This window comes from Schistocerca piceifrons, chromosome 8 (assembly GCF_021461385.2).
Source record: "Schistocerca piceifrons isolate TAMUIC-IGC-003096 chromosome 8, iqSchPice1.1, whole genome shotgun sequence".
Taxonomy (NCBI): Eukaryota; Metazoa; Arthropoda; class Insecta; order Orthoptera; family Acrididae; genus Schistocerca; species Schistocerca piceifrons.
The window spans coordinates 255,213,130-255,228,681 of NC_060145.1; the positions used below are offsets into that span (position 1 = coordinate 255,213,130).

General features: G+C 40.9%; 1 protein-coding gene and 1 non-coding gene across 2 annotated transcripts in view; both read right to left on the reverse strand.

Annotated features, from left to right (window-relative positions):
• LOC124712251 (transcription activator MSS11-like) overlaps positions 1 to 15,552 on the reverse strand; it is an 88,732-nt gene that overhangs the window by 24,770 nt on the left and 48,410 nt on the right. The gene's annotated exons all lie outside the window — the stretch shown is intronic.
• Trnaa-cgc lies at positions 3,671 to 3,743 on the reverse strand. Its single transcript has one exon. It is a non-coding gene; the product is annotated as a tRNA-Ala (tRNA).

The following is a 15,552-nucleotide window of genomic DNA, read 5'->3' on the forward strand; positions in this document are numbered from 1 at the left end:
CATAGACAACCATTGATGTGCATATTTTCGGTTATATTGAGGAAGATATGACGGAATAATATGCACGCAGGAGAGAAGAACCACTTGAAAGTCATAGTTTGTCGACACATATTATTCTGAACACCCCACCTTTCAGCCAAATACACACTTAGACTATATCTGTCGTAAGTGGTGAAAGCGACCATATATCTGTTGATGTTTGAATTTCAGTTACAGTTACGAGAATAACCGCAAATATTACACACCAAGGAGGGAGTAGCTGCAATAGCACCACAATTTCAGAACACATATGTTTATGAAAAGCCTCTTTGCCACAGAAAAGAATACTTGGTCTGTTTCCCCCCTCGAACCTCCGAATGTTTTACACCTTGATATCTATACCTCCTTCAACTGTTAATGGAAAAGTAGTTTTTACTTACCTCATGACACATAAGAACAAACATACACATCCATTGACGTATATACAACTGATCAAAAATCATTAGATACACAGAAAAGAGCGATAAGAGCGACCATGCAAAAAAACCGTGCTAAAGAAAAGCTGCTGAAAAAAGACCTTCTAAGGAAACGATGTTCTAAAAGAGGTAGGCAAGAAAGACTTGCAAAAAATATGTGCAAGAAAGATAAATAAAAAAGACATACAAAAAAGATTATAAAATTCGATTTGCAAATATGAGATGTGCAAAAAAGACGTGTAATGATAGACATGTAAAGAAAAAAACATGAAAATAGGTAAGCAGAAAAAGATGCAAAAAGAGATAGACAAAAAGTGGTTCATAAAGAAAGACAGAAAAAAGACATGGCAAAAAAAACAAAACATGCAGAAATCAAACACTAAAAAAAGGCTACAGAAAAAAAGACATAAAAAGAAATCATGCAAAAAAAATTATGCAGAACAGATGCACATAGAAGACACACAAAAAAACATTAAAAGTAAAACTCGAAAAAAAGACGAAAAAAGGGACATGCACAAAAGTAGCAGAAAAGGTATAAAAATGCAAGCGAAGGTAGACACCTAATAAAGAACACACAAAGAAGATATAGGGAAAGCCATACAAAAAAAGACATGAAAGAAAGACATGCACAGGAAACACCCACAAAGAAAGACACGTCAAATAACACGCACATAGAAAAAAGACAAAAAAATAAATAAAAACGCAAAGAAACAAGATTGCTTCGTCCTACTAGGGCTGTTGGTAAAATTACGACATATCGATATTCTTTCCAGAAACTATTGACAAATACTGGCGATAAGACATTTCCCAAATATATCGATATATTTGTACCAAAACGGAAATATCGAGTGCCGATATTTTTATTTTTATTTCTTTGTTTTTACAATTTTTGGTAAATATTTGACGTTGTTCTTTTGAAATTGTAGTAGAACATAATTTTACTTTCACTGTATGAAGGAGTCTTACCACTTTTTGAGCTTTCATCACGTCCAATCCTTCTCTTTGAATGTGTGAAGGAAGTACTGGTGGCACAAAAGAAGTAGTCCGACTGCAAAAAATGGTTCCAATGGCTCTGAGCACTATGGGAATTAACATCTACTTAAACCTAAATAACCTACGGACATCACACACATTCATGCCCTACGCAAGATTCGAACCTGCGACCGTAGCGGTCGCGCGGTTCCAGACTGAAGCGCCTAGAGCCGCTCGGTCACACCCGCTAGTCAAAAGTCCGACTGCACTGGTGGCGGGGGTGGGAAAGGTGGGTGGGGAGCGGGAGGGGGGAAGGGGAGGGGGCTGAATGGAATAACGAGATGTTGAGGTGAAGAGGTTGCACACCAGTTGCGTTAAAAAACAATTTTTCACGCAGCTAGTGTGCTATTTCTTCTTTTCGGCGTTCTTCAAAAACAGTTGCTGAAAATGATGAACAAAAACCTATGTGACATGACTGGCCTTTGCGCGGCGGAGGGGGGGGGGGGGGGCGGAGACGTATTAGGGAAGACGTAATTGGCGCTCGGCGTGTTCCGGACAGATCGGATATGTGGTGAATCGAACGAGGGACCTATGCGACACATTTTATTGTGTCACTACATGCAGTAACCATAGCAAAGTAGTTAGCACGAAGTGTGAAAGTGCATTGTTTACCTTCCAATCTTGCTCAAAGGGGGATTGGAACACGAAAGGAGAGAAGTGACACAAACGTATCCTCGGCCACACACCGCAAGATAGCTTATAAATTTCGTGGGAGAATTGCAGAGAATGAAACCATTCTTGTTATACTGTCGTGAGTGCGAGTGAAAACTGAATTGACGTTGGATATAATTTGCTGTTTAATAAACAGTGACATTAAGTTCAGATAGAATGCACATAAAATAAGACTGCCCCTAGCTTCTCATGCGGTACTGGAGGGGAGGGGGCAAAGACAGCTCCAGTGAGAACGGCCGACGTGCAGTAGGAGAGCGGCTGAAGCCTACGCACCAACGTGTACCTCATAAACTTCGTAAGCTGCGTGTAATGGGTCTGCAAACGATCGCACTGACAGGTAATGTCATTGACAGTTCGACAACTATAGACGTTCAAAACCATTTGTTTCTCGCTAGAGTACCGAAAAATAAAGTCGACTAAAAAAATAACACAGGCCAACGATAGAAAAACTTTTTTGCTGAAAATACCTTATTCTTACGGTTGTTGGGATGGGAAATCCAAATATGATACTTTAAAAACTGTATCGCCCACCATTTCTTCACATTTTGCAGTTAAATTATTTAATTTAAGCCATTTTATATAGTTAAAATAATTTAAAAAGTAGGTGTAATGAATGTAGATGACGTTGGTAGCACTGCTGAAAACATTTGCTGGCAAAAAAGGTCGATTCTATTTTTGTGCTAACAGATGGTGTTTTATTTACTGTCAACCTAACCTCACTTTCCCGTTTCCTGTACATGTGCTCAGGACAATGTCTAATCGTGGTTGTAAAAACTCTGGTGACAGTTTTTGTTGTATTTGTGGTGAATTTGTGATTAAAAAACAACAAAGAAACATTACAGACTTTGTGAAAAATGTTTATCTGTCGTACTTTGGATCTAAACTTGGTGTTCAAGATAAATCTTGGGTGCCGCATAAGGTATGTCATGTGTGTGTTGTAGATCTGAGAAAATGGTCCAAAAAGGAGGGAAAAGCCTTTAGAATTGGGGTTCCTTTGAGATGGAGGGAGCCAAGAAATCATTCTGATGATTGCGACTTTTGCAGTGTTGATATTACTGATCATAATTCGAAAATTAAGAAGGTAATAAGCTACCCTAATCTTCAGTTCGCCACCCGTCCAGTAGGGCATGGTGTAGATTTGATGGTTCCTGAACCACCAGATTATTTAAATTCTATTCAAACAGAAGTATTTTCTGATGTACAATCTGATGTAGATGAACATGATGATGATGAATTCCATTGTATACAGAAAGTCTAGAGCCCAAATTTTTTACTCAGACTGAGTTTAACGATTTGGTTTGGGATCTGGGCTTCACGAAAGAAAAAGCTCAATTGCTTGTGGTGGTGGTGGTTAGTGTTTAACGTCCCGTCGACAACGAGGTCATTAGAGACGGAGCGCAAGCTCGGGTTAGGGAAGGATTGGGAAGGAAATCGACCGTGCCCTTTCAAAGGAACCATCTCGGCATTCGCCTGAAACGATTTAGGGAAATCACGGAAAACCTAAATCAGGATGGCCGGAGACGGGATTGAACCATCGTCCTCCCGAATGCGAGTCCAGTGCGCTAACCACTGCGCCACCTCGCTAGGTCTCAATTGCTTGTCTTTAGATTTAAAGAAAGAACTTATTGGAAGTAGGAACCAGCATATACAAGTATATAAAGAGAGAGCAGCAATGTTGCAAGTTTTTTCAACAAGAAGGTGATATATTGTACTGCTCAGACATTCCAAGTCTGATGAATGAGTTTGGTATTGAATTCAAAAAGGAAGTCTGGAGGCTGTTTATTGACTCATCCAAAACTAGTGATGGAAAAACGCTACCAAGGCCGCTGGAACATCAACATGATGGGGGACTACTATTGGTCACCTCACCCAGAAGTTCAGCAAGCGGCACAAGAAGCTTCAAAGAAAAAGGAAATAAAAACCACTTCCAGCTGACAAGTGAAGCCTCTGTTAACACAAATCATTGTTTTAAGTTGTTGTTGTTGTTGTGGTCTTCAGTCCTGAGACTGGTTTGATGCAGCTCTCCATGCTACTCTATCCTGTGCAAACTTCTCCATCTCCCAGTTCCTACTGCAGCCTACATCCTTCTGAATCTGCTTAGTGTATTCATCTCTTGGTCTCCCTCTACGATTTTTACCCTCCACCCTGCCCTCCAGCATTACATTCGTGTGCAAAGATGGCGGCGCGTGTAGACGTACTAATAAACCGATCCGCGGAAAATTACGAGTTTTTAAATCCTGTGTAAGGTAAGAAGGTGAAATATGGTGTTAAATTATGTTCGTGGTCACAGAAATGGATCCATCGTCAATGTTTAAATGTCTTAGAGGAAAAAAACATGACCTGTGACTGGGGAAATGTGCACTGTAACTATCGTCATATCGTGTGTTTACAAACGGAATGCGAAGAAGAATGCACGACTTCTTCATTAAAATATGATCTTATGTTAGCTAAACTATATGTAGAGAAGCTTAAATCAGTGATAGATAGTGTACAGAAGCTGGAAGAAGTGATAGACCATTCAAAGGGTAGTGAAACGGTTGTAAACGAACAAAACGGTAACTTTATTAGGCCTAAAAAGTTTTGTCGTGTTAATCGTAACGAAAACAACTTTCGTCTCCCACAAGCAAATAAGTTTGAATTTTTAACGAGTGATGAATATGAAACATGTGAAAAGAGCCAAAGAAAGGAAGTACTTTCATCAAATGCAGCGACCACAAATCATTTCAGTAGGCCTACGAAGTCCTGTAATAACAAGAAAGGAAATACCAGAAAATACATGGAACATACTTATCGTGCAAACAAGATATCTACCAATACAGATAAGAAGAAAAAAGTAGATATTTTCATACTTTCGGACAGTCATGGAAAGGGCTTAGCCGACATTTTGTGTAACATGCAAACTATATTCAAGGTTAGTGGAATAACGAAACAGGGTGCCCCTTTGCGCGAAGTTTTAAAAGACTGTGAACATTCTTTGAAGCTGGGAAGCAACTGTCTAATAATAGGAGGTGCTAATGATGTTTATAGGAACGAGGGAAAACTCGCCACAAGAGCTCTAAGAAGTACATTACAGAAAATTACAGACGTTAACTTCTTCATTGCCAGTATCCCACAAAGACATGATCTTATAGAAGAATCCTGTGTCAACAAAGAAATCACAGTTACTAGTAGGAAATTTGAGAAAATCTGCCGAAGCCTCCCAAATGCCACATATGTGGACGTACCATCCGCAGAGAGAAGTCATTTTACAAGGCATGGGCTTCACAGAAATAAACTCGGAAAATCATTCATTAGTCGAGAAATCCTTAATGCAGTGAAGGCAGTTAAGGACAAGAATAGCACGACCATACCACTTCCACCACCAAACACAGCAACTGAAAATTTCCAACAAGAAAATGAAACTGAATCACTGACAACAGGTCCAGCACTAGAATCTCCACTTTCTTCAAAAACAGCTGAGATAAATGATTCAACTAGGACAGAAGTTTCCAAAGCAGCTTCAGCAGAAGCAGCTACATACTACGCAACTGCATCATTAACAAGAAAAGAAACGCCTGATGTGCCAACAGCCAATGACCTTTCATCAGTATTGGCCGCTCCTCAGTCTTCAACAGTGAAAGACTTTTCACCAGCTTCACCATCGTCAGCAGTAACAGAAGCAAACAGAAGAAGCACAAGAACCAGGAAACTTTCAACTCTGCAGGATTTTTGGTACCCGGCCTCAGTTACAAGACTAACATAAGGCAGATACCTTCAGATACACCAACTTCCAAGTCAAACCGGCAACAGACTCACCTCCACTGTCATCAACAGAAGAATAACCATGCCACCAGCTCATCTAAAGGATTTTTTAGCATCAGGTCTAAAGGGAAAAGCGCCACCAAGATAAGTGAAAAAAATGCCTAACAGTGTTTCACCAAAATATTCAAGCCATAAAGAACAAAGCACAACAGCTAGAAGTAGAATTGGAAAAATTTGATAGCCAAATTTTGTGTATCACTGAACACTGGTGCAAAGGGAAGCAAATTGAACACATTGCATTAGCCTCATTTGACCTTGCATGTTACTATAGCAGAATCTCAATGAATGGTGGAGGTTCATGTATCTATGTAAAAAAAGGTATGTCATTTAAAGTAAGATATGATCTTTTGGATCTAGGTGAGGACAAACATTTCGAACTTTCCGCTGTTGAAATAATAGGACCTGGCATAGCAAAAAAATTAGTCATAGTTTGTGTGTACTGCTCTCCCAGTGGAGACATTGATATATTCTTCTCAAAACTGAATCAAAGCTTAGACAAGATTTCTGGACCAAAAGCAAATGTAATTATCTGTGGTGACTTAAACATTAATATGATGAAGCCTGATAAGGCTAGCAACATATATGTGAATATTCTAAGCTGTTATGGAATATCCTCCCTTGTTAATTGTCCAACTAGAATAACGAAAGAATCCTCCTCATCTATAGATCATGTAGCTACAGATATTGATAGTAAAAAATGTCATATTGTTGTCCAAAACCTGGGCCTAGCGGACCACCTCTGCCAGATCTTAAAAACTAACATTCATGTAGAAACTCCTCCTAAACTTTGTACATACAAAAGAATGTTTTCCAAATCAGCCCTGCATCAGTTTAAATCCCAGCTAGAATATGAAGATTGGAGGGAAGTCTATGCAGAAACCAACGCAAATCAGAAATTTATCAAGTTCATGTAAATTTTTAAACTCAGATTTGAAGAGATGTTTCCCAAAACTCTTTATCAAATTAAAACTACAAAGAGAAATCAGTGGGTGACTACAGGTATCAAAAAATCCTCAGAAACTCTTAGATATCTCAACTCCATAAAAAATAATCAATCTAACCCAGAAGTTCTGCAATCCTACAAAAAGTAAAGGAAAATTTACAGAAAGGTGTTGCTAGCCGCAAAAAAACCTTCAAACAACAAAATATTACTTGAAGCTGAAAACAAGAGCAAAGCAGCCTGGGACATCGTCAAACAGGAAACATCTAACTCTGCTAAAAAGGACCTCAATTCACATATTAAAAACAAAGATGTACCAGTAGGTAACCCTAAAAAATTAGCTGATTTTGTAAACTCATATTTCAGTAGTATTGCAAAAAAATTACAGCAGAAATTTCCAGATACGTATGATTTACCTACTCAGAACCAGCCAACAAACTCAATGGTGCTCTTGCCAACTACAGAAAGGGAAGTGGCACTAGTAATACACCAACTAAAAAATAAAACTTCAGTAGGACTTGATGAAATCCCAGTCTGCGTAATTAAAGATTGTAAAGACTCCATAAAGGACCCATTAACAGACATAATTAATGAATCTTTCGAATCTGGATACTTTATAGAGTACCTAAAACAAGCAAAAGTTATACCTATCCTTAGAAACGGAGATGTGGAAAATGTAGAGAACTACAGGCCGATCTCTATACTGTCTATCATTTCTAAAATACTAGTCAAAAAGAGACTGCTAAATTACCTGAATAAATATAATCTTCTTTCCAATGACCAATTTGGTTTTAGGCCCGGAAAAGGCACACAATATGCTATAGCACAGTTCACTAAAGTAATTTTAGAAGCACTGGACAAAGGTGAAAATGTAAGTGGTATCTTTTTAGACTTGTCCAAGGCCTTTGATACAGTTGACCACAAAATCTTACTTCGTAAATTAGGGCAAATAGGAATAAGAGGTGTGACAAAGAAGTGATTCAAATCATACTTGGAAAATAGAGTTCAACGAGTTGAGATATCACAAGTTTCAAACATTTCCCTTATAAAACACCTGTCTGACCTAGAAAATGTGAATATAGGCGTCCCACAGGGAAGTGTATTAGGCCCAATATTGTTTCTTATATACATTAACGACTTCCCACAAAGTATCAGACATGGCGAAAAAATACTTTTTGCTGATGACAGCAACATAGTAATAACAGGTGAAAATCCAACACAACTATCAGAAAGAGCAAACGAGGCTCTGCCCGGAAAAGGCACACAATATGCTATAGCACAGTTCACTAAAGTAATTTTAGAAGCACTGGACAAAGGTGAAAATGTGAGTGGTATCTTTTTAGACTTGTCCAAGGCCTTTGATACAGTTGACCACAAAATCTTACTTCATAAATTAGGGCAAATAGGAATAAGAGGTGTGACAAAGAAGTGGTTCAAATCATACTTGGAAAACAGAGTTCAACGAGTTGAGATATCACAAGTTTCAAACAATTCCCTTATAAAACACCTGTCTGACCCAGAAAATGTGAATATAGGCGTCCCACAGGGAAGTGTATTAGGCCCAATATTGTTTCTTATATACATTAACGACTTCCCACAAAGTGACAGACATGGCGAAAAAATACTTTTTGCTGATGACAGCAACATAGTAATAACAGGTGAAAATCCAACACAACTATCAGAAAGAGCAAACGAGGCTCTCAATGATGTCCACAACTGGTCATTAAAAAATAAAGTAACCCTAAATGAAAAGAAAACTAACTATATTAACTTCCAATTGAACAAAAAAACACAATGCCACTAGAATAAAAGTTAATAATAATAAATTAGAATGTGTAACAAGTACCAAATTCTTAGGGATGAATGTAGACAGCCAACTGAAATGGACAAACCATGTCAACATTTTGGCAAATAAATTATCCACAGCATGCTATGCTCTTAGAATCCGTGCACCAGTATGCAATAATACCTGTCTTAAAATAACATATTACGGATATCTACACTCAGTCCTCAGCTATGGGATCATGTTTTGGGGAACAAGTGCCAGTAGCATACAAACTGTGTTCAAAGTACAAAAAAGAGCCATAAGGATAATAACAAATAGCAACAACAGGGCCCACTGTCTAGAATTATTTAGAAAGCTAGGAATTCTAACTGTTTCTTGTGAGTATATCTTTCAGAACATAATGTTCATTAAGAAAAATCTCAACATGTACAACACAAACAGCCGAATACATGACCATGAAACAAGAGCTTGTCACCACCTCCATCTAGATAGAAAGAACAAGGCAAAGACGCAAAAAAGTATATTTTACAATGGGATAATACTGTACAACAAATTACCACAAGAAATTAAAGAAATAAATGAGCCCCTCACTTTCAGACAAAAGTTTAAATCCTTTTTAGTAAGTAAAAGTTGTTATACTGTAAAAGAATATTTAACATAGATGTAGATTATTAGCAACATATGACATTATCACCAAAATATTATGTAATTATAAATATGTGTATGACTAGTTATAACAACTACACAAAATATGAGAAACCTGTTTAATTGTAAATGTAAATGTGTGCTCATGTGTTGTAATCTGACGGCATCCATACAATATTTATTGTTCCACGGATGAATAAATAAATAAATAAATAAATAAATCCCTTGATGCCTCAGAACATGTCCTACCAACCGATCCCTTCTTCTAGTCAAGTTGTGCCACAAACTTCTCTTCTCCCCAATTCTATTCAATACCTCCTCATTAGTTATGTGATCTACCCATCTAATCTTCAGCGTTCTTCTGTAGCACCACATTTCGAAAGCTTCTATTCTCTTCTTGCCTAAACTATTTATAGTCAATGTTTCACTTTCATACGTGGCTACACTCCATACAAATACTTTCAGAAACGACTTCCTGACACTTAAATCAATACTCGATGTTAACAAACTTCTCTTCTTCAGAAACACTTTCCTTGCCATTGCCAGTCTACATTTTATATCCTCTCTACTTCGACCATCATCAGTTATTTTGCTCCCCAAATAGCAAAACTCCTTTACTACTTTAAGCGTCTCATTTCCTAATCTAATTCCCGCAGCATCACCCGACTGAATTCGACTACATTCCATTATCCTCGTTTTGCTTTTGTTGATGTTCATCTTATATCCTCCTTTCAAGACACTGCCCATTCCGTTCAGCTGCTCTTCCAGGTCCTTTACTGTCTCTGACAGAATTACAGTGTCATAGGCGAACCTCAAGGTTTTTAATTCTTCTCCATGGATTTTAATACCTACTCCGAACTTTTCTTTTGTTTCCTTTACTGCTTGCTCAATATACAGATTGAATAGCATTGGGGAGAGGCTACAATCCTGTCTCACTACCTTCCCAAACACTGCTTCCATTTCATGTCCCTCGAGTCTTATAACTGCCATCTGCTTTCTATACAAATTATAAATAGCCTTTGGCTCCCTGTATTTTAGCCCTGCCACCTTCAGAATTTGAAAGAGAGTATTCCAGTCAACATTGTCAAAAGCTTTCTCTAAGTCTACAAATGCTTGAAACGTAGGTCTGAATTTCCTTAATCTTTCTTCTAAGATAAGTCATCGGGTCAGTGTTGCCTCACGTGTTGCAACATTTTAACGAAATCCTAACTTATCTTCCCCAAGGTCAGCTTGTACCAGTTTTTCCATCGTCTGTAAAGAATTCGCGTTAGTATTTTGCAGCTGTGACTTATTAAACTGCTAGTTCGGTAATTTTCACATCTCTCAACACCTTCTTTCTTTGGGATTGGAATTATTATATTCTTCTTCAAGTCTGAGGGTATTTCGCCTGTCTCATACATCTTGCTTACCAGATGGTAGAGTTTTGTCAGGACTGGCTCCCCCAAGGCTGTCAGTAGTTCTAATGGAATGTTGTCTACTCCGGGGGCCTTGTTTCGACTCAGGTCTTTTAGTGCTCTGTCAAACTCTTCACGCAGTATCATATCTCCCATTTCATCTTCATCTACATCCTCTTCCATTTCCATAATATTGTCCTCAAGTACATCGCCCTTGTATAGACCCTCTATATACTCCTTCCACCTTTATGCTTTCCCTTCTTTGCTTAGAACTGCGTTTCCACCTGAGTTCTTGATATTCATGCAAGTGGTTCTCCTTTCTCCAAAGGTCTCTTTAATTTTCCAGTAGGCAGTATCTATCTTACCCCTAGTGAGATAAGCCTCTACATTTGTCCTCTAGCCATCCGTGCTTAGCCATTTTGCACTTCCTGTGGATCTCATTTTTGAGACGTTTGTATTCCTTTCTGCCAGCTTCATTTACTGCATTTTTATATTTTCTCCTTTCATCAATTACATTCAATATTTCTTCTGTTACCCAAGGGTTTCTACTAGCCCTCGTCTTTTTACCTATTTGATCCTCTGCTGCCTTCACTATTTCATCCCTCAAAGCTACCCATTCTTCTTCTACTGTATTTCTTTCCCCCATTCCTGTCAATTGTTCCCTTACGCTCTCCCTGAAACTCGCTACAACCTCTGGTTCTTTCAGTTTATCCAGGTCCCATCCCCTCAAATTCCTACATTTTTGCAGTTTCTTCAGTTTTAATCTACAGTTCATAACCAATAGATCGTGGTCAGAGTCCACATCTGCCCCTGGAAATGTCTTACAATTTAAAACCTGGTTCCCAAATCTCTGTCTTACCATTATATAATCTATCTGAAACTTTCTAGTATCTCCAGGGTTCTTCCATGTATACAACCTTTTTTCATGATTCTTGAACCACGTGTTAGCTATGATTAAGCTATGGTTAGTAGTAGCTTACTGTAAATATAAACCATGCCTATGTTGTAACAAAGCATTTCATTAATTTCCCCATTTACCGTATAGCATAGGATTTTTATACTATATAGTAAAAAGCATACTGCTTTAAAAGTATGGACGACACAAAAAAAAACTGAGGCTAGATTTGAATTCAGCTCATAAAAATGTGTAAAGATCAGCTATCAAAGTAAAAAAAAAGTTTTTCAAAATAATTTTGCTTTGGCCTGTGTAATCAACCAAAGAAAACAAGATCGGCAACGCTCTGCCAGAAGGAAATCTCATGAAACAAAAAGTGGTAAAAAGGTAGGGTAGTGGACAATGTCACTTACTGTGATACTGGCAACATAAAGGACATGTATCATTGGAAATTTTATGCGGGTCCTCTGACAACCTGTGCAGCAATATTGTTTAATAATATAAAATTTTCTTCTCCTTCTTCAATGCCTCTCCGAATTAGCTAGGTCTTTGGAAGTACTTGTATATACACTCCTGGAAATGGAAAAAAGAACACATTGACACCGGTGTGTCAGACCCACCATACTTGCTCCGGACACTGCGAGAGGGCTGTACAAGCAATGATCACACGCACGGCACAGCGGACACACCAGGAACCGCGGTGTTGGCCGTCGAATGGCGCTAGCTGCGCAGCATTTGTGCACCGCCGCCGTCAGTGTCAGCCAGTTTGCCGTGGCATACGGAGCTCCATCGCAGTCTTTAACACTGGTAGTATGCCGCGACAGCGTGGACGTGAACCGTATGTGCAGTTGACGGACTTTGAGCGAGGGCGTATAGTGGGCATGCGGGAGGCCGGGTGGACGTACCGCCGAATTGCTCAACACGTGGGGCGTGAGGTCTCCACAGTACATCGATGTTGTCGCCAGTGGTCGGCGGAAGGTGCACGTGCCCGTCGACCTGGGACCGGACCGCAGCGACGCACGGATGCACGCCAAGACCGTAGGATCCTAAGCAGTGCCGTAGGGGACCGCACCGCCACTTCCCAGCAAATTAGGGACACTGTTGCTCCTGGGGTATCGGCGAGGACCATTCGCAACCGTCTCCATGAAGCTGAGCTACGGTCCCGCACACCGTTAGGCCGTCTTCCGCTCACGCCCCAACATCGTGCAGCCCGCCTCCAGTGGTGTCGCGACAGGCGTGAATGGAGGGACGAATGGAGACGTGTCGTCCTCAGCGATGAGAGTCGCTTCTGCCTTGGTGGCAATGATGGTCGTATGCGTGTTTGGCGCCGTGCAGGTGAGCGCCACAATCAGGACTGCATACGACCGAGGCACACAGGGCCAACACCCAGCATCATGGTGTGGGGAGCGATCTCCTACACTGGCCGTACACCACTGGTGATCGTCGAGGGGACACTGAATAGTGCACGGTACATCCAAACCGTCATCGAACCCATCGTTCTACCATTCCTAGACCGGCAAGGGAACTTGCTGTTCCAACAGGACAATGCATGTCCGCATGTATCCCGTGCCACCCAACGTGCTCTAGAAGGTGTAAGTCAACTACCCTGGCCAGCAAGATCTCCGGATCTGTCCCCCATTGAGCATGTTTGGGACTGGATGAAGCGTCGTCTCACGCGGTCTGCACGTCCAGCACGAACGCTGGTCCAGCTGAGGCGCCAGGTGGAAATGGCATGGCAAGCCGTTCCACAGGACTACATCCAGCATCTCTACGATCGTCTCCATGGGAGAATAGCAGCCTGCATTGCTGCGAAAGGTGGATATACACTGTACTAGTGCCGACATTGTGCATGCTCTGTTGCCTGTGTCTGTGTGCCTGTGGTTCTGTCAGTGTGATCATGTGATGTATCTGACCCCAGGAATGTGTCAATAATGTTTCCCCTTCCTGGGACAATGAATTCACGGTGTTCTTATTTCAATTTCCAGGAGTGTATGTTTTTCCTACCTCTTTATTGAGCGTCTGAAGTAGCCAGCGGTTCTTGCAACCCTCTTAAGCACTGGGTTTTGATTTTTCAATGTATATAGGGTGTTTTAAATTCCTGTTACAGACTTCTACACGGGGACTCACATGATCGAGTTTTACATAGGAAGTCACGCCCTGAAAAGTCATCCAGCGACTCAACCTGAAACTGCAAACTGAAGCGACGAATGAAAATTTATACCAAGGCCAGGGTTCGAATATGGGTCATCGGCTCACTAGGCAGATGCCTTAACCACTGCACGCCTTCCTTCTCATTCGAAATGCCTACTCACGCGTCAGCCCACTTTGTATTCCCACCTAAACTAGAACAGCATTGCAGACGCTCCCCAACTGTATTGGAGCAGCACCTCAGCATCGAACTAAACGGAAGAGCGTGCCTGAAACTCAGGCATAGATACTTTAATCAAATGAAACTACACTAATGGCCATTAAAATTGCTACACCACGAACATGACGTGCTACAGACGCGAAATTTAACCGACAGGAAGAAGATGCTGTGATATTCAAATGATTAGCTTTTCAGAGCATCCATACAAGGTTGGCGCCGGTGGCGACACCTACAACATGCTGACATGAGGAAAGTTTCCAACCGGTTTCTCATACACAAACAGCAGTTGACCGTCGTTGCCTGGTGAAACGTTGTTGTGATGCCTCGTGTAAGGACGAGAAATGTGTACCATCACGTTTCCGACTTTGATAAAGGTCGGATTGTAGCCTATCGCAATTGCGGTTTATCGTATCGCGATATTGCTGCTCGCGTTGGTCGAGATCAAATGACTGTTAGCAGAATATGGAATCGGTGGGTTCAGGAGGGTACTACGAAACGCCGTGCTGTATCCCAACGGCCTCCTATCACTAGCAATCGAGATGACAGGCATCTTATCCGCATGGCTGTAACGGATCGTGCAGCCACGTCTCGATCCCTGAATCAACAGATGGGGACGTTTGCAAGACAACAACCATCTGCACGAAGAGTTCGACGACGTTTGCAGCAGCATGGACTGTCAACTCGGAGACCATAGCTGCGGTAATCCTTGACGCTGCATCACAGACAGGAGCGCCTGTGATGGTGTACTCAACGACGAACCTGGTTGCACGAATGGCAAAACGTCATTTTTTCGGATGAATCCAGGTTCTGTTTACAGTATCATGGTGGTCGCATCGGTGTTTGGCGACATCGCGGTGAAAGCACATTGGAAGCGTGTATTCGTCATCGCCATACTGGCGTATCACCCGGCGTGATCGTATGGAGTGCCATTGGTTAAACGTCTCGGGTCACCTCTTGTTCACGTTGACGGCAATTTGATCAGTGGACGTTACATTTCAGATGTGTTACGACCCGTGGCTCTACCCTTCATTCGATCCCTGCGAAACCCTACATTTCAGCAGTATAATGCACGACCGCATGTTGCAGGCCCTGTACGGGCCTTTCTGGATACAGAAAATGTTCGACTGCTGCCCTGGCCAGCACATTCTCCAGATCTCTCACCAATAGAAAACGTCTGGTCAATGGTGGCCGAACAACTGCCTCGTCACAATACGCCAGTCACTACTCTTGATGAACTGTGGTATCATGTTGAAGCTGCATGGGCAGCTGTAGCTGTACACGCCATCCAAGCTCTGTTTGACTCAATACCCAGGCGTAACCATGCCGTTATTACGTCCAGAGGTGGTTGTTCTGGGTACTGATTTCTCAGGATCTATGCACTCAAATTGCGTGAAAATGTAATCACGTATCAGTTCTAGTATAATATATTTGTCCAATGAATACCCGTTTATCATCTGAATTTCGTCTTGGTGTAGCAATTTTAATGGCCAGTAGTGTATATTGTTCCAGAGATCTTTCCAGGTCTTAAACATCTATGATGTACATCTGCAGACTGAAGCAACAA